The following is a 19,757-nucleotide window of genomic DNA, read 5'->3' on the forward strand; positions in this document are numbered from 1 at the left end:
AATTGTTGTAGGTACAGAAAGTGAGCTGAAATCTTCTGAACAGGGGCACAGACAACAAAACGAACATTACAGGGGTGTCAACCCCTCCCTATGCTATCTAAAACTAAAAAAAAAAGTTTGGCTGGAGTTATACTTAAAAATGTACCCGTTCCTATTTACACACAAATTGAACGTAAGTACAAACCTAAAGAACCAATCTTTTTTTAAAAAAAATTATTTAAAATTTATTAAATCAATAGTGACAAAACAAATAGACCAGTATATACAGAGGGGTGATAAGTGTGGGAGGATGAATGGGGAGTAGAGAGAAAGAAAAAAAAAACCAAAAAAAAAACCCGCATGCACACACACACACAAAAGCACACAAAAAAGCAATAAAGCTAAAATAGTGGTAACCAAAATCGAATAAAGAAAAATCGATAAATGGACATAAAAGACTATGACCTATACATAGAACAGATAATTTAAAAATGATTTCCTTCTATTGCGTAGTGTTTTATACAGTGCTCTCTTAGTACATTTGATATACTTTTTTCTATTTACTTTTAAGAATGTTTTTTCTATCCTTCCTATCTAAGACATTTTTAAATCATAATTTTATAATTTTCTCTTTTAAAATAAGCCTTGATTAGCTCTCAGTCTGTTATGTTTTCTTGGTTTTCCTTGAGTGTTTGACAACAGATAAGTTAATTTATCCAAGTTCATAATTTCTAAGATTTTATTGAGCCATAATTTTATATCCGGTCCATTTTTTTCCCTCCAACTTTTAGCGTATGTCATTCTCGCTGCTGTAAAAGAACTAATCTTGTTCATAACCCCAAGACTGCATGTAGAAGAAAGGATACAGTGTGGTTGTAGATGAGTTCTGAGACTTTCCAGAAAGTTTTTTTTTTTTTACAATAGTTCAGCCCAACACTGCTGTACATTTCAGAAGTTTTCTTACTTACTTTCCACAGATATATATTAACCTCTTTGCTTAGTTTTCTCCATACCTCACAACCTCTGAGGATGCCTGCCATAGATGTGGGCGAAACGTCAGGAGAGAATGCTTCTGGAACATGGCCACACAGCCCGAAAGACATACAACAACCCTTTTCTTACTTAATTTGTGTTGATGTTGGTGATCACATTTTATAGAGTTTTTGTAGGTGCTGAAGACGTCTGCCCTCTTCTAAAACATTAACTTGCTTCCCAAGTTCCCAAGGCAACAATTTCTCCAATATTTCCAGTTTCTTTTACTTTGAGAGAATTCTTAAATAAATAAGAACAGTTTATCTTCCACTTCTTCCAGCCATATGTTATTAATCCCCTCATCAGCAGCTCTTTAATCATCTAATATTTCACCAGTGTCCTGATTTTCTCTTACCCTCAAAGATGTTGATTATCCAAATGATGAACACACCTATTTTCTCATCATTTTTAAAAACAATTTCTTTGAAGAGAAAAAAATCTGACTGAAATGACAGTTATTCAGAAAATTAGACTGACATAAAATGGTTCTGCTCTGCTCAGTAGCAGCATATATTTTCTATGAATATCCTGTTTTCAAGATGGAACTGGGAAAGCAAACCTGAGATTGTTGATGATAGTGCTAAAACATGGAGAGCTGGTACTAGTCAGTATAGATCAGAGATGGGCAACAATTCAAGGGGCCTCACCATAACTCACCATGCTTTCCATCATATCCTCTAAAGTGGTTTTCTTGCAAGGAAAAGTTTTTTTTAAGTGAGTACAGAATGAGTCTGCAAGTGATGCATGGCATTCAAGCCCTGTTTATGGCAGGGAGGAGGAATGTGCCTCATGGATACCATGTTTCCCCGAAAATAAGACAGTGTCTTATATTATTTTTTACTCCCAAAGATGCGCCAGGTCTTATTTTCAGGGGATGTCTTATTTTTCCATAAAGAAGAATTCACATTTATTGTTGAACAAAAAAAAAATATGAACATTTATTCTATACTGTACAGTAGTTGTCATCACAAACCAACATAACCAAGCCAGACAAACTGTGACTTCTGTCAATAATTTCATGTTACTACCATTATTTCTATATACAACTGGTATGTACATTTACCAATCCTGCATGCTATGGTGTTTTGTTTGGTGGGCACCGGGCATGCTTCCAAACAAAACCTTTACTAGGTCTTACTTTCGGGGGAGGCTTTATATTTAGCAATTCAGCAAAACCTCAACTAGGTCTTATTTTTTGGGGATGTCTTATTTTAGGCGAAACAGGGTAGTTGTTTGGCCTTTTCTGTAATGTTACAAAATGAGGGTGGGGAAATGATATGGCCTGAACATCCAGTTCTCCTCCCCACCTCCATAAACAATAACAAAGCAGACCACCAGGTTCAACCTTCTTAGGTTCAATCTTTTCCATTCTAATACACATCTCTCTTATCTACCTTTTTTGTTTTCTCGAGCCTCTGACTATTAGCAGTTGGTGCACTGTATTTTCATCATTATTATTTTGTTTTAACTATTAAAATGTATTAAATAAATATTTTATATATTTATTTAAAAAACAATTTGCATTCTCCTTTGTTTTCACTATATTTTGTTTTAACTTATATTGTGAGCCATCTTGGGCCTCATATTGGGGGAACCATGATATATAAATTAATGATAAATAAAGCAAAGAGTTTTTACTTATGTGCTTAATGCAAACTGCACATGGAAATGAAGTTAAATTGACTTTACCACAGCCATGAGAACAAAGCATCAGCAAGAAAAGAAAAAGAGAGGAATTTAGATTTGAGCAAGAACCTAATCCTCTAGTGGATGGGGTGGAAATCATGTAGCTCTTCAGATGTTCCAGCTGCCCTAGCCAACATAACTAATGATGAGGAATGCTGACAGTTGCGGTCCAACAGAATCTGGAGTTCCTCACGATCCTCACCACTGCCTAGTGGTAGCAAAACCTGAGCCAAGTGTTTTAGGAATGAAGACTAGGAAACATAAATCCACCCCAGTTAAAAAAATATGTTGTGATTGCACCCAGTAGTCAAAGTGTAAGAGTTGTTCACAGATGCCATGGCAAGATGCCATTGGCTTAAAGGGGTTACATTAAGGCATGCAGCATAGTCAGGATGCCCTTTACCCAGCATCTAAGCATTCCTGTGTTGATTTCCCAGCTAAAAATGTGTGGACTTGATTGCCCTCCCACCACTTCCACCCAACTTTTAAAACTACAGAAGAAGTTTTATCATTGTTGTTCTGCTTAAAATTGACAGGTTTGCCATATCTCGTTGGTATGTTCATCCTAATGCATGGGAAGACCTGATGTACCCAGGGCCTCTGGGGGAGCAGTACTGGTCCTTGGTGATATAGGAATCCTCATGACAGCTAGAACTAACATGACAACTTTTTAAAAAATCAGAAATACCAAATAATAAGAAAAGCAAAATACCTTAATCCTGACAGAAGCAATCCCAAACAATCTCAACACGGATATTCAGTGATGTAAATTTGGAAAGTAACCTTAACTTCCAAATTACGTTTCTACCAACAAAAATAAAACATTGAACATAATAAAATACAGTAAAAATGATTTTTCATAAAATTGAATTATACTGAGGCACATTTTCCTTTTTTACTTGGACTACCTGATCTTCAAAAGGACGGGAGCTGTGTTCAAGGCAGATCTTGTTATTGTGAAAATAAAGATGTGAAAATCTGGATAAGCAGGTGTTCTTGTATTTACTGTCATTACAATGCCCCTGTAGTGCAAACGGACAATCATTCACAGTATTTTCTCCAGGCAACCTTCAAAAATAATTTTACATTCATCAACACCCAGCACTACTATACTATATTTCCAAATCACTGACAAATAACTAGGGTAATTTTCCCAATGTAAGTATTGTGTCCACAGTAGGAATGAGGACAAAGAAGGCAAGTTGGGATGAGAAACAGCATACAAACATCCAGAAACCTCACATTTTATGAAGGAACTACAAAACTGTCTGCCTGTTAAATGAATTCAGAACTTAGGAATTTAAAATAGTTGTGCTTGCAGTAAGCAACTCTCCAGTATGTATTTTGACACTGTCCCACTCTTTGCTCCCAAACTATTACCACTTGCTTTTCTTTTTCTTCTCTCCCTTTATCCCATCAAAATGTTCAACTATGTGAACAAGAATCCCTAGGGAAGCTGCCATCACATCCCAATATCTCCTGGAAAGTAGTTTACAACTTTATAACAATCCTCTTCCAAATTAGTTCAATGAAATCTGGAAAATGGTGGATATCATAGAAACAGTATCATTTAATCTAGAACTAAGGTTCTGCTGTCTTTACAGATTACATTTTTTCACCTCTGTGATAACTTGTAACTAATACACGGGGGGCTTCAACTTGCTCCTGTTTCTCATTTGGCCCCAAGTTCTTCATATTAACATAGACTAAGGGAAAGGAAAGAAAAAGATATGCCAAACCACGTCACCCCCCCTCCATCTTGGATTTGGATTTAAAAAAACCCTACATAGTATGTTGCTGTCATTTTATAAAAGTAAATGCAAACTTTATTTACGAAATGTTTGCACTTATATACAATGACTGAAAGAAAGGTCCTCTGTCTTCCAAGTTCCATTGCAAAGCAGTGCCTTATAGAACAGATTCAGGACCTTATCACACACGATTATACCATCTCTGATGCCTTTTGCCAACTCATGCCTATAGGTATTATCACATGATACTGTTTGTTTTGTTGGAAACCTGTAGGCACTCGTAGGGAAAAAAAACTGCCACTAGTATATTCTGTAAAATGGGTGGGAATCAACTTCATACAAGTCAGAGGCATGTTCTTTTTGTGTGTGGTTGTATACCTATATAAAGTTTGCAATTCAGTTAGTGCCAGTGATGTATCTTTTGGGATATTTTTTGGGGGGGGGGGGTCTTTTCATCCAACTCGATTCTTCATTGCCGAAACAGCGAGCAGTACACTTCTAGTGGCTGTCAGAGAAAGACCATGAGTTTTTTAATACATTTTTTTTTGCTTTCCCTTAATTCTTTTCTATTTAATTTTTTAATTGTGCAACTCCATAGGAACAAAACAGTATTTTAACATTTCTCCACTGGGACAACGGAGGGAAAACACTGGATGGATTGCGAGGAGTCATCCCTCTGTCATGTGATTAAGTCAAAGGCGCATTATTTTATTAGATACAGGAAGGAGAAAAGTGATGGGATGAATATGTATCTAGTATGTATCTAGTCCTCATTGAGCCATCTTAAACCTTTGGGTGCCTACTTAAAAGACATTTTCCACAGGGTTTGTGATAAGGTCCTCATTTCTGTTTACCTTGGGTACTAAATTAGATTCTTGCAAAGTGAAAACAAGATTAAGACAACACTTATGTAAAAACTAATGCACTTACAAATATGATTCATTGAAATCAACAGGATATGCTTCCATGTAGAAACCTTAGGATCAGCCTATAAATCATTTATGGGATTTTAAAATTGGAATATCAAAGTGATAAATATGAAGTAATATTGTTCAGACATTTGAATACTGCAGAAGGCATTTTACATGCATCAAGATATCCACAATTTAACACTTACATTTCTATGTAACAAAACCAGACATAACACAGAAATGCTGCAATTAAATACAATTTGAATCACATTGTTCCTTTCAAACTTCTTTATAGTAGCATCTTAACTTTCACACATGCCATTATTGTGTAAACAGATAGAATCTATGTATGCTAATGATTTCAAGAATCATTTCCACACTATTCCAGATTGAGTCATTTATCCATTATATTTTTATGAAGAAATGTTGCACCTGAAATATATTTTGTTTAACAGATGACATTAGAGAAAAATAAACAGAACCTTACTTTAAATGAATAATACTACAAATTCTACACTACTAGAGTTATTTTGATGAAAAGGGATGCATCACATACTTTTCATCTATTATTTCATAATGTGCAATAGGCACTCCTTCCTCTTCTTGGGATTGAAATGTTTTGACATTATGCTCTCTATGTGGTAGTACAGATAATGCTAAAATGGGAATAAATAGAGTGATAATGAAGAACAAAATGTCTTGCATTTCCTAGCAGTCATACCTGGCAAATTAACATGTAGGTATTGACTTTTCTTTTAGATCAATAACAGCATTTATTGATCTGAAAAGTTAATACTGACTGAGGTCAACATTAGATCTCGAGGGTCAACGATTCTGGATACTTACTTATATTTCCTACACATATATACATATGTCATAGGTAAAAGCAGTTTTTTAAAACCCTGGATATCTGTATGATACAAAAAAAGAAGTAACAAGTGTAAAAGGAATATTTCCTAATTCACTTAGATATATTCATTAAGGATCCAGAATTTATTGCAATTCTTGGTTTTGCATGTTGGAGGGAAAGCTTGCTTCCTCACTGAGTGTCCCCATAATATGCACAAGTTAAAAGACTGTAAAAAGTGAAATATTTAACATTTTAAAAGTCTTAATTTTATTATGGGGGGAAAAGACTGAAAGGAAAGGTAGTTGAGGCCATAATATTATAAAATAATGATAGTAAATCTTTATTTATATCTCGCTTTTCTCCCACAAAGCAACCCAAAGCAGCTTCCAAAATATTAATATTGTACAAACAACAATCTAAACACACTAGTTGCACTTGGGGCGGAAGCGAGAGTAGGGCCTCCCCTGACGATCTTGGGGAGGGATCGGGCAGGTTGATATTAATGCACTGGGAAATATCATAAATGCTACATCATATGCATACTCCAGAAAAAGATGCAATACACATTAAACTTCAGAGATACTCTTTCGTAGATGGAATAGATGGAATGTATAGTGTGTTATCCACAGCATATGCTAATGACCATAGACTTGAAATTTGCTTTTTAAAGTGGGTTTAGAAAAAATATATCCTTCAAAGAGCATTTAGACGTAGAACCTCCACATTCAGATATTGCATAATCTTGAATAGCACTTATAAAGAGAAAAGCAAATAGCAGGAGACCTCAATTGCTTACTAGTAGCATTCCATTGATGGATATTGCCAGAAACTGGTCTATATGACCTTTCTTTAATCCTGAATGCCTCTAATATTTCTTGATTATCTCTAAAGAAGCTTCCAACTATCTGGTTTTGGAAGTTAGTTTAAGAGGTCTCTTTTTTGAATGGGAGTATTTGGAGGGGAGAAATATGTGTAAATGCTCTAGCCCTTTAAAGGTTTCATGTATCCAATCCCTCTTGATAATTTTTAGAAAAGTCTGGTTACATACAGTGCAATCTAAATAAATATTCTACTAATAAACACTGTATATACTCGAGTATAAGCCTAGTTTTCCAGCCCTTTTTTTAAGACTGAAAAAGCCCCCCTCGGCTTATACTCGGGTGAGGGTCCTGGTTGACTTATATTTGGGTCAGCTTATACTCGAGAATATATGGTACATTTATTATTTTTCTCTATTATTATTGGTATTACATTTATTTATTTTTCTATTATTGTTGCTACTATTACATTTATTTTACTCTATTTTTATTATTATTATTAATATATTTATTATTTCACTCTGATCTTATTATTATTATATTTATTATCTTACTCTATTTAATACTACATGTATTATTTTCCTGTATTTATTATTATATTATTATTATTATTATTATTATTATTATTATTATTATTATTATTATTACATGTATTATTATTAAAAGGATACATAAGCACATTTACATTGAAAAAGATGAGAATAATGATTTAATCAGAGTTGGACAGTCTTATCTTAAATTAGAGCTTTATGTAAATATTCAAAAACATTTAACCTACTAATCCCTCAATTAATGTAATTTTATTGGTATCTGTTTTTATTTCTGAAATGTACCACTCTTGGCTTATACTGGAGTCAATGTTTTCCCAGTTTTTTTGTGGTAAAATTAGGTGCCTCGGCTTATACTCAAATATATACGGTAAGCCCTGCTAAACTCAATTGCTTCTACTCCCCTGTAAGCAAGTGAAGGATTGTACACGTTTGGCTCATAGTCTGTGTAACTACTGCTATATTATTAAATATCAATATGTGAGGGACAGAAGTAATCCAGAAAAAGTAGGAAGAAGCCAGAGGCTGGTGTTTTCCATTAATGCTACACTATTTTCAATTTTTGTCTTCTCTGGCTAAGAAATTGCGATGGAATTTCAAAATAATCTTTGAAAAGTCTAAGCAATGTATACATGTATAAGTTAGGTTCCTTCAGTATCTGAGTGTAAAAGTAATACAAGTACTGCACTTGAACGATTATCCACCAAGATATACAAATGTATTTGATATTGGCTTATAAAAGGTATGTGTGTCTATACAAATAATTTTTTAACATTTAACTTTGTTCTTTTGTGCAAAATGCAGGAAAACATTGGTAGCCCAACAGAAAGTAAAGGTTAAAGGCTTCAAACAAAAAGCACAAAAAAGCAAGAGATTTTTTTTTAAATAAAAATAAAAATCTAAGCCCGTCAAGTTTTCTACTTGATCTAAGTTGTACACAAAGTCCTAGTCCAACAAGAACCCATGCTGTGAGTGTTCTGTGTATCCACCTAGGAAAAGTCAGTTAAATACATAAACACCAAGCCGAGGGAGAAATCCTCAGTACTAAAAGTCAAACTCAAAGGAAACTGAAACTGATTTTTAAAAAAGAAAATAAGAAAAAGAAAGGCGCATCAAGTGTAATGCAAAAAGGTCATAAGTTTGGAGTCTTCTGCTATATTAAGACGTAAATTGGGATTTGCTGTTTTCACCTCCTGCTTTGACTGCTTGCATCTTGCTATGATACAAAATGCCAGGGAATAAGGATATATATTCAAAACTTTAGCTTCATACTTTGCACAGACCAAATGCAAATCATCTACCAGGTATGCATATTCTCAAAAGTAGCAAGATATCGCACCTGTACTATATCAAAATAGTTCAAAGATGTACAGTCAGGTGGGAATTCTAAAAAGAATATTCAGTACCTAGAATTTTCCAAACAAAATCCTGAAGGTTTCAGCAGCCAATTTTCAAATCAAATATGGCCACAATACTACCGCATCACAAATTTTAAAGTTGTTCTATTAGATAACAATTATATTTAAAGCAAACTTAAAGTAGTATAGTTCATAAACCAAACTATTACAATGTTGTTCATTGCTGTTTCAAATAATTTTTCTCAAATGTTTGAAGCAGTTTGTCATCTGAACTATAATAAATAAATTCCTCATTTGATGTAAAGATTCGTGTTTCCATGTGTATGCCCTACTAGAGAAAAATAAGAAGTGATTAAGAAATGTCTCCAAAAGTTGTTCCAAAGATCAACTTTAAAACTGCTTGCAGGACAGGATATAAATTCACCCATCAGTACTCTAAAAACCATTTCTCTCAAGGACCTTTCCTTTAGTGACCTTCCAGAACACTATTCTATTCTGAAGCAGTATTGGTATAACCTGAATTGTCCCTACAGATTGAGTCCTTCCTTAAAATCCACTGCCTGCAATTAAACAATTTTATTCTGGATTCTTTTCACTGCCACATAACAATGTCAGTGCTACAAACAATGTCACATGACTATAGTGATGCTCACACAGAATCTCTTGATTTGTTACAAGAATGGGAAATTCTATCGAGAACTTAAGAATCTTTATTTCAGAAACGCATAGATCTGTAAATAAATTATGAGCCAGATTTCAAAAAGACAAATTATGTTTAAGTGGAACAGGAAGCATGTGGAAGTTTACACAATCTGAATACATTCTGTAAATACAGGCAGTTCCCAAGTCACGAACAAGATAGGTTCTGTAGGTTTGCTCTTAAGTTGAATTTGTTTGTAAGTCAGAACAGGTACATTTTTGAAGTGTCACTCCAGATATATATATATATATATATATATATATATATATAGAGAGAGAGAGAGAGAGAGAGAGAGAGAGAGAGAGAGAGAGAGAGAGAGATTTGCATCTCATAGGGAAGGGTTAGCAACCCCCAGTGGTGTTTGTTTTGGTGCCTGTGCCCCTGTTCAGAAGATTTTCCCTCATTTTCTGTCCCTGTGATAATTGGATTTTGGAAAATTTGGTTTATTGTGGAAACAAGGATTGGTGGGAAAGCTTCAGTGAAGATATCTTTTCCCCATGTCAACACTTTCAGGAGTGGATTTCCCTTCCAAGGGATAGATTTATCTCATTTCCTGTTGTCTCAGCCCCTTTTCTTAACTATGAGTCTCTTGCAATTCGGATGTTTGTAACTCGAGAAATTGCCTGTAGAGACTCATGTGTGTAATTATTATTATAATACCCAAATATTTGGATCCTCATTAGCAAGTAGATTGAAAGTCAACATGATATGAGCAGCTTGCAGACCTGCTTGCTTACTGTCATCTGTGTCAATAGTATCTTTCAGCAGGCTTCTCAATTAAGTCCCACTTGAGAACAATTAATAATTAATTAATAATAAATGGAAGAAGTATGACTAAGCAGGGGGAATTATTTTCTGAATGTTATTCCCAGTTAATTACACTGTTTAAACAGTATCAGATTATGAATCGCTCTAGCATTAAAGGCGTAGCATTAAAAGTTACTTTTAAGAAAGCTTTCCCTCCCCAATGGATTCTTGGGGCAGGACAGAAATGAAGAACCATATTATACAGAAATGCAGACTAAAATTTGAATTATATTGAATCAAGGAAATCATAAAATATATAATCTTATTATCACTTCCAAGAACTGAAGTGAAGAGTTACAAGTTGGAGGAATTACTAGTAGCAAAAGAAGGTTCAACCTAAATATTGGAGAATTACTCCAGATTATCAGTTTACATTTAATTGGTTTCACAAAGCTTGTTTTTATTTATCATAGCAATTGGTACTATGGGAGTAATAGGACAGAATGACATAATTACACAAGCCATATATAAGTCAATAGCTAGAAAATAGGTTTTTTTACCTTAAACCAAAACCCATAAATAAAATATGTAACAAAGTAACTGGAAGAGGAAAAATCTACCACTATATATGAACCATGCAATGCAAATGAAAGCATGGGCACTCAAGCTGTATTTGAAAAAGAACATGGGAACCAAAACATTTTTTCTGGAATTTTATTTCCAACAAGGCAGTTCCCAAGTCATGAACAAGATAGGTTCTGTAGGTTTGCTCTTAAGTTGAATTTGTTTGTAAGTCAGAAGAGGTACATTTTTGAAGTGTCACTCCAGCTCTAGCTATCTTTATGGTATGTGTGTGTGTGTGTGTGCGCATATATATATATATATATATATATAGAGAGAGAGAGAGAGAGAGAGAGAGAGATAGCTTTCCATCTCATAGGGAAGGGTTATCAACCCCCAGTGGTGTTTGTTTTGGTGCCTGTGCCCCTGTTCAGAAGATTTCAACATCCAAGATTTATTGACAAAAATTGCAAGGATCCAACTATGCCTTTTCTGGAGAAATCCAGTTGTATATGCAAGTACTCTGTGGAGCTAACTTTCTTGTAAGCCTGTTTTGGAAAGCATTTGGCAAACTGTAAGGTTAATGGTATGAAAAACACAGAGATCTAGAGGTGTTTGAACTTGGCTGATCTTAGCATTTTTTTTTTAAAAAAAACTGAACATTTCTCTTAAAACATGATAACACAATAGACTTCTTGAAAAGCCTATTCTGACTTGAATTGTGTAGCTGGGAACAATGCTCTCATCATGAACAAAGAATGCTCCATCTCTTCAGGGGCTAATTGGTTTCTTTTGTAGGTAACATTCATGTATCACATTATTTAAAAAAAACAATAATCATAAACAGAATTATCAAACAATAATCAAGAGATCCCATAGATGAATAACGTTTCTATTCATTTCAGTTTGGTTTACAAAAGTACAATCAAAAACTGTTTGTTCAAAAGTTTTTTGATAGTAGTTCATTTTGCTTCCTGTAAAAGTATTTAATACTAAGAGATTTTCCAATTTATATTGCACATTGTTTGTGTGTCTTCAAGTCATTTCCTACCTATGGCAACCCTATCATGGGGTTCTCTTGGAAAGATTTTTCAGAGTGGCGTTCACTTTTGCCTCCCTCTGAAACTGATAGTGTGACTTACCCAAGGTCACCCAATGGGTTTCTAAGACCCTACAGGGATCTGAACCGTGGTTTCCAGAGTCATAGCTCAATCCGCAAATCATGACACTATGTTGGCCCTTCATATTACATATAGTGATGTGCAATTAAAAAAAAATCAGTGAGATGCAACCATGTGAGTTTTTGACTCTTGTAAAATAAAGGCAAGACATTCAACCCAGCTCTATCCATATGCCACAGAAGAAGTAGCAGCATAATATTAACTCCACTCCTTACTTTCAAAATGAACACTTGGGTCCAAACATCAGCTACTAAAACTTAAATTACTAGCTATTCTCCTGCTATCTTTTCACACTACTCAGTTAAAGCACTATGATTCCACATTCACTGCCATGGTTCCACCCTATGAAATCCTGGAATTTGCAATTCAAGGAATGGGAATTTAGAATTCTCAGTCAGAGAGCTTTTAGTGCCTCCTAAACTACATATCTCAGGATGCATAGGATGTAATCATGTCAGTTAACATAGAAAGTTTGCAGATGACACCAAACTGGGAGAGATAGCCAACACTCCAGAAGAAAGGAGCAGAATTCAAAACGATCTTAACAGACTAGAGAGATGGGCCGAAACTAACAAAAAGAAGGCAAGACATTCAACCCAGCTCTATCCATATGCCACAGAAGAAGTAGCAGCATAATATTAACTCCACTCCTTACTTTCAAAATGAACACTTGGGTCCAAACATCAGCTACTAAAACTTAAATTACTAGCTATTCTCCTGCTATCTTTTCACACTACTCAGTTAAAGCACTATGATTCCACATTCACTGCCATGGTTCCACCCTATGAAATCCTGGAATTTGCAATTCAAGGAATGGGAATTTAGAATTCTCAGTCAGAGAGCTTTTAGTGCCTCCTAAACTACATATCTCAGGATGCATAGGATGTAATCATGTCAGTTAACATAGAAAGTTTGCAGATGACACCAAACTGGGAGAGATAGCCAACACTCCAGAAGAAAGGAGCAGAATTCAAAACGATCTTAACAGACTAGAGAGATGGGCCGAAACTAACAAAAAGAAGGCAAGACATTCAACCCAGCTCTATCCATATGCCACAGAAGAAGTAGCAGCATAATATTAACTCCACTCCTTACTTTCAAAATGAACACTTGGGTCCAAACATCAGCTACTAAAACTTAAATTACTAGCTATTCTCCTGCTATCTTTTCACACTACTCAGTTAAAGCACTATGATTCCACATTCACTGCCATGGTTCCACCCTATGAAATCCTGGAATTTGCAATTCAAGGAATGGGAATTTAGAATTCTCAGTCAGAGAGCTTTTAGTGCCTCCTAAACTACATATCTCAGGATGCATAGGATGTAATCATGTCAGTTAACATAGAAAGTTTGCAGATGACACCAAACTGGGAGAGATAGCCAACACTCCAGAAGAAAGGAGCAGAATTCAAAACAATCTTAACAGACTACAGAGATGGGCCGAAACTAACAAAAAGAAGTTCAACAGGGACAAATGCAAGATACTTCACTTCGGCAGAAAAAAATGGAATGCAAAGATATAGAATGGGGGACACCTGGCTAGACAGCAGTACATGTGAAAAAGATCTTGGAGTCCTCGTGGACAACAAGTTAAACATGAGCCAGCAATGTGATGCGGCTGCTAAGAACGGCAACGGGATTTTGGCCTGCATCAATAGGGGTATAGTGTCTAGATCCAGGGAAGTCATGCTCCCCCTCTATTCTGCTTTGGTCAGACCACACCTGGAATACTGTGTCCAATTCTGGGCACCGCAGTTAAAGGGAGATGTTGACAAGCTGGAAAGCGTCCAGAGGAGGGAAACTAAAATGATCAAAGGTCTGGAGAACAAGCCCTATGAGGAGCGGCTTAAAGAACTGGGCATGTTTAGCCTGCAGAAGAGAAGGCTGAGAAGAGACATGATAGCCATGTACAAATATGTGAGGGGAAGTCATAGGGAGGAGGGAGCAAGCTTGTTTTCTGCTGCCCTGCAGACTAGGACGCGGAACAATGGCTTCAAACTACAGGAAAGGAGATTCCACGTGAACATCAGGAAGAACTTCCGCACTGTGAGGGCTGTTCGGCAGTGGTACTCTCTCCCCTGGGCTGTGGTGGAGGCTCCTTCTTTGGAGGCTTTTAAGCAGAGGCTGGATGGCAATCTGTCGGGGGTGCTTTGAATGTGATTTCTTGCTCCTTGGCAGGGGGTTGGACTAGATGGCCCATGAGGTCGCTTCCAACTCTACTATTCTATGATTCTATGAAATATAGCACTACAGTTGTATAGTGCATGGAGGGGAAAATATATGTGTATTTGTGATGACTCATGGGCCATGTAGTCCCGTTCCTAGCGCTGTTATGACAGATGAAGAGGAAAACTTGGGTTTTCCACCGTTTCAGCCAGAATTTGAACTTTCCCAGCCAGAACTGGAGCCCTTGCACCTGCAGGAGATTTGTCTTCCTGAAATCTGCCAAACAAGCCCTGAGTCAAAATCTCCCCCATTTTCTCGCCGTGATTATTATCAACAACAGAAGGGAGCTCAACAGGCTAATCGCAGAAGCCTGAGAACCGCAGCCAAGCATCCAGCTGATTAAGCCTGCTTCCCATGGGAAACTTTAGGGAGTCATGCATCTGGACTCGGAGAATGGGTTTCGGTTCTGGTTCCCCAGTGAATTGTTCCTTGGCGGGAAAACGAGACCCTACTTAGGTGTTTTGCCCTCGTAGGAATCTTGCGGAGTCAATTCGTCAGCTACTGGAGTAGGTTGTGTGTGGACTACGCTACTCCCGCTTCCAAGCCCTCGTTCCCGTTTCCAGCCTTGCTTTACTTCCAGGACCTTGTTTTGCTCCACGGACATTGCCTTGCTTCCCGGACCTCGCCACGTATTTACCACGGATCCTGTTCTTGCTCCTCGTTTCTTGTTGCCTTGAATCAAGCCTTGTGTTCCAAGAATCAAGTTTACTTCCTAGCCTTGCTTAAGTTTCATGGACTAAAGGACCTTGTCAGCTCCCCTCACTTTGCTTGGCAAAGTGAGTGTTTCGGTTATTGGATTACAACTTTGGACCTTAATATTTCATATTGGACATTGTTTCTTTGGACTAATTTTGACCTTTCCTGAAAGGTCTACTTCTGAACTATTTCCTACACTTGCTTTTATTAACTTTATATATTTCCTCAATAAAGATATTAGATAGATTCTGGCCTCTGTGTATGGTTATTGGTGCTCTGCAGCCTGGGTCGTGACAGTATTACAGACATTTGTATTATTACAATCTGTTTTGAACTGAGCTGGATCACCAAATTGAAAGGCTTGATATAAACCTAAGTCAGGTTAGTTATCTAACAGCACTCTGTCGGGGGTGCTTTAATTGGGTGTTCCTGCATGGCAGGGGGTCAGACTTAATGGCCCTTGTGGTCTTCTCCAACTCTATGATTATAGGTCAGTGGTTCCCAACCTTTGGTGCTCTTGTTGTTTCAGACTTCTACTCCCAGGTATCTCTGTCAGCTTACCAGCTATTAGGAATTGTGGGAGCTGGAATCCAAAACACCTGGAGGACCAAAAGTTGGAAATCACTGTTCTAGGTGATACTTAAAGTTATCTAAAGTAACAACTCAACATGTCCATATGAGAATATTTTCTACGTAAATCTAATTCTCTTCTCCCTTACTTGAAGAGGTACAAAAGCTATTATATTAAAATGTATTCAAGAGTATGCAAATAGTGTCCAAAATCATTCACTGCCAATAACTATTTATCAACAGGAATGCAGTTTTGAGCAAGCCTGATGCAGAAACTTTCATATGGGTAAATGTAAGTCCATTCAGGACTATTGTTATTAAGATGCCTCTCTGCTTTTCTAACTAGTCTACCTATAGATCTTCTCCCTTGGCCAAAACTGTGCAGTGATACAGAGGTGGGACATTCCTCTATGAACATTCCCCAAGATGAAGTTCAGATCTACTGCAGGAATGTGTCATGGCAGGTTCAAAACAGTCCTGCTTAACATCCAAATCCACTCTCTTTTAAATAGTTCTAAAGATTATTCTGATAGTTTCAGTGAACCAGAAGTAGAAAATTGAATGTGAGCTAAAATTATGACATTAACTGTCCACTTGTCTGTCCCTTCCAAAAAAGCAAAATGTGTATATTATAAACTTTTGCATTTCACAGTACCTCATTTATCATCTTCCTGCGTGATTTATTTCTACCTAATACTTATCACTCATTCGACACTCTGGTATTAAAGATAATGAAGGCAGCCCTGAAACTGACCATACAATGATCTAACACATAATGACCATTCTACCAAATCTAAACCATGCTCATTTTTAACTAAGTACTTTAAACAAACCCAAAATCAATACTATTGTCCTCGAGGAACCAGTTTTTCTTGGGAATCATTGCACAGAACCTAACATTGTATTGGGGAACTGCATTTGGATTTCTTCTCCTGGTTATGTATGTGTATTGTGTGAAATGTTCAATAAGAATACATCATCTACACAGAATACACCTTGAAAAGTTTTTAAAAACATTTGTCCATGAGAAATACATTTTGAGAAGCTCATTTCAACATCATTTATATAAGGCTTCAATTGCTAATGGTGCGGGGAGGTATTTTAGATCATGACTGTTATCCATGTGGTCTTAAAATACCCCCTTTAAGACAGTCATGTGTATCACCTTCAATTGACTACCACATGACTCATATTTATCTTCTTTTCCATTCTATATTGGCCTCCCATACATTATATCTTTATACTTTTCAGTCTGTCCAGTTTTTTTTTAAGATACCTTGGGCATCTTCATTTTCCTATTTTGAACTGACTTATATAAGGTTGGCAACTTTGATCCTTCAAATGTTTCTGGTCTGCAAATTCCAGAATTTTTCACTATAATTGTGATAAATGATTTACTAAGGAATTTTGTTGTAAAAAGACAACATTTCTTAATATAAAGAACAATTTAAACATAAGAGGCTCTAGAACAATGTGAATATCTGGGAAAGCAATTCCAACTTTTAAAAAACAAACAGAAAAGATGTTGCAGTGAAGATTTTTCAAGCCAGCATGCTTAACTGCCCAAGATCTTGATGCTAGGCCAGTTTACTGTTGTCTGTTTCACCTGTCATTTCATCCTATAAGGCAAGCCCTTTCATTATGCAAGGTGAGGTGAATACCAAGGGTGGTAGAGGTAGCTGTTCCTCCTGCTCATTCCTTTCATTCAGTAAGCAGAGTAGTGTGTGTTAAACAACTACATGCTGTTAACTGCTGTCAAATTGACTTTATCTTATGGTGACCCTAGTCATCCTGACTTTCTAGGTACAGTTCAGACTTGTTTACACATGGACCCATTTATTTGTCTTTTTTGGCAGCCTATGTTATCCACAGAACTCTCCTCCAGAACATTTCAAATGAGCTGATTCTCTTCCTATCAACTTTCTTAACTGTACAGCTTTCACAACCTTACATAGAATTGGAAAGCTTTCACAACCTTACATAGAATTGGAAATACAATGGCATGGCCAATTTTAGTAATCTTGATACTTCAGGATTTTGTCTAGTTTCTTCAAAGCTGACTCTCAAAGTCTTCTTCTGGTTTCTTGACTACAGTCTCCATTCTGATTAATGACTGTGTGAATGTATAGAAAATCTTTTTCCATGTCTTTCTTCATTGCCTGTTGTAAAGCTTCATTTGCACATTTTTCTTTGACTTTCTTCTACAGTCAATTCAAATCTTTACTATTTTCTGATAATAGTATGGTGTCATCAGCATATCTTAAATTAATGTTCCTTTCTCATTTCCATGCTTCTTTTCACTGAACCTCTCCTGCACCACTAAACTAGTGTAATGCCCCAAGTATGTAGAGAATACTCTTCCATTGACGGAATACAGAATGAAGAAACACACATTTTGGCCTTTGTTATAGGGCAGCAGAGTTATCTTGCGTTAGACCTGATGCCCTGGGCTATTGGGCCCGAGTCCTTGTATGATGGATCCCCTCTCCAGGCTGGCCCTGCGATTTCAAACCATTGAGCTCCTATCTCCTTTCCCCTCAACATTCTTCTCTAGATTGGGTATTTAGCTTCAAGATGATCTCTATATAAACTAGTAGATGTTTTGTTCAGTGGGTTTACTGTAGTGTGATCATCAAAACTTTTATTTAAAAAACAGGAACAGTCAGACACAGTTATAAAAAGAGCAAACAAATAAAACTTCATTAATTCACAATTATATCAAACATTAACCCTTCAACTATTTACTTACTCACAGTTTGCCCAAACTATGTTTAGTTCTTCTCCTTGGCTCACTGTTCTATCTCTATTACAGTTTTTCCTGTCTCTATGCCATCTTCTGTCACAAACAAGCATCAGTTTGGTATCCTTCCCCTTCATAGTAGGAGAACCCGCCCCCTTTCCCCACCACTATCAAAAACACACCTATAAATTCACAATAGATTTCCAGTTAATTGCAATTGTCCAGTCATGCAAAATATCCACACAAAGCATTCCCAATGAATCTATGTATTAAAAGTGGTATTTTGGAACAGGCTCGGGATTAACTGAAGTATTTGCAGCATAATGCATAACCATTCAAGAGCCAGTCATGATGCAGAAAATAGTTCCTACCAACCCCAATTCACAACCTAAGCCATAACAAAATCATATTGCAAAAAGAACCGAGTGTGACATCCAACATCTACTTCTGTCAGATGATACCCTGGCCATTCTCCAGGTTTAAGAACAGATTTAGAGAATGTACAGGAGAGAGTTGGATACAATCTGGGTTTGAGCCTAAGTAGGCTTCACTAAGTTTTACAAACTCAGTATGTCTCATAACAGAGATTAGAACAGTTATTAAATCAAAACTACACAAACTTTTAACATGAGCAACTAAAGCAAAGTCAAATATGGCAATGGTCCATCTCTAATGTGATGCTAGAGGCATGAAAATTTCCATTGCATTGCTGCAGTGAATACAATAGTTACAGAAGCAGTAAGGCAAAAGGAGAGGGCACACATGGTATCTCTTCATAACTGTAAACCTATGCTGGATTCCATCCACATGTAAATATAGGAATTTACTTTTGTAAGTAAAATGGACCTTGTTCTAGACCAAAGATTCTATTAAGTTCAGGAGTACGGTTAAATTTGGCTACAGGTAATATGTAAAAGCAATTTCACATCAAATATTAAAAGGAATTAAACATGAGTCTGGTATGTGATACAGATGTGGTAGAGATAAAAAGGAAGAAATATTCAGAGAGAAAGGCAGAAAGTGTGTGTGTGTGTGTGTGTGTGTACACACATGGAAATAATGCACACATGCATACAAGAAAGCACTTAAAGTTGCCCAACATCTTATGTGATTTCTTTTTTGAAAAAGTAGTAAGGATGAACTGTTGTCATGATACATAGTAACCAGGTAGTATGTGTGTAATGAAATAAACACCATAGCTAATTCCACCCTTAGGATTGAATATAATTAATCTATTCAACATGGCTGGAAGACATTGCAACATTTGTCTGGTCCACATATGTTGTAAACATTTGCATACCTGTCCCGAAAACATGCAAGAAAATTTATTTTTTGCAGTCCAGAATTTAGTTTAAAATATTCAGACATTGAATAATTAGCCATTATATTGAAATACCTCCT

General features: G+C 36.3%; 1 protein-coding gene across 7 annotated transcripts in view; it reads right to left on the bottom strand.

Moving 5' to 3' along the window:
• vti1a (vesicle transport through interaction with t-SNAREs 1A) overlaps positions 1 to 19,757 on the bottom strand; it is a 381,072-nt gene that overhangs the window by 279,194 nt on the left and 82,121 nt on the right. The gene's annotated exons all lie outside the window — the stretch shown is intronic.

Source organism: Anolis carolinensis, chromosome 3, assembly GCF_035594765.1.
Source record: "Anolis carolinensis isolate JA03-04 chromosome 3, rAnoCar3.1.pri, whole genome shotgun sequence".
Taxonomy (NCBI): Eukaryota; Metazoa; Chordata; class Lepidosauria; order Squamata; family Dactyloidae; genus Anolis; species Anolis carolinensis.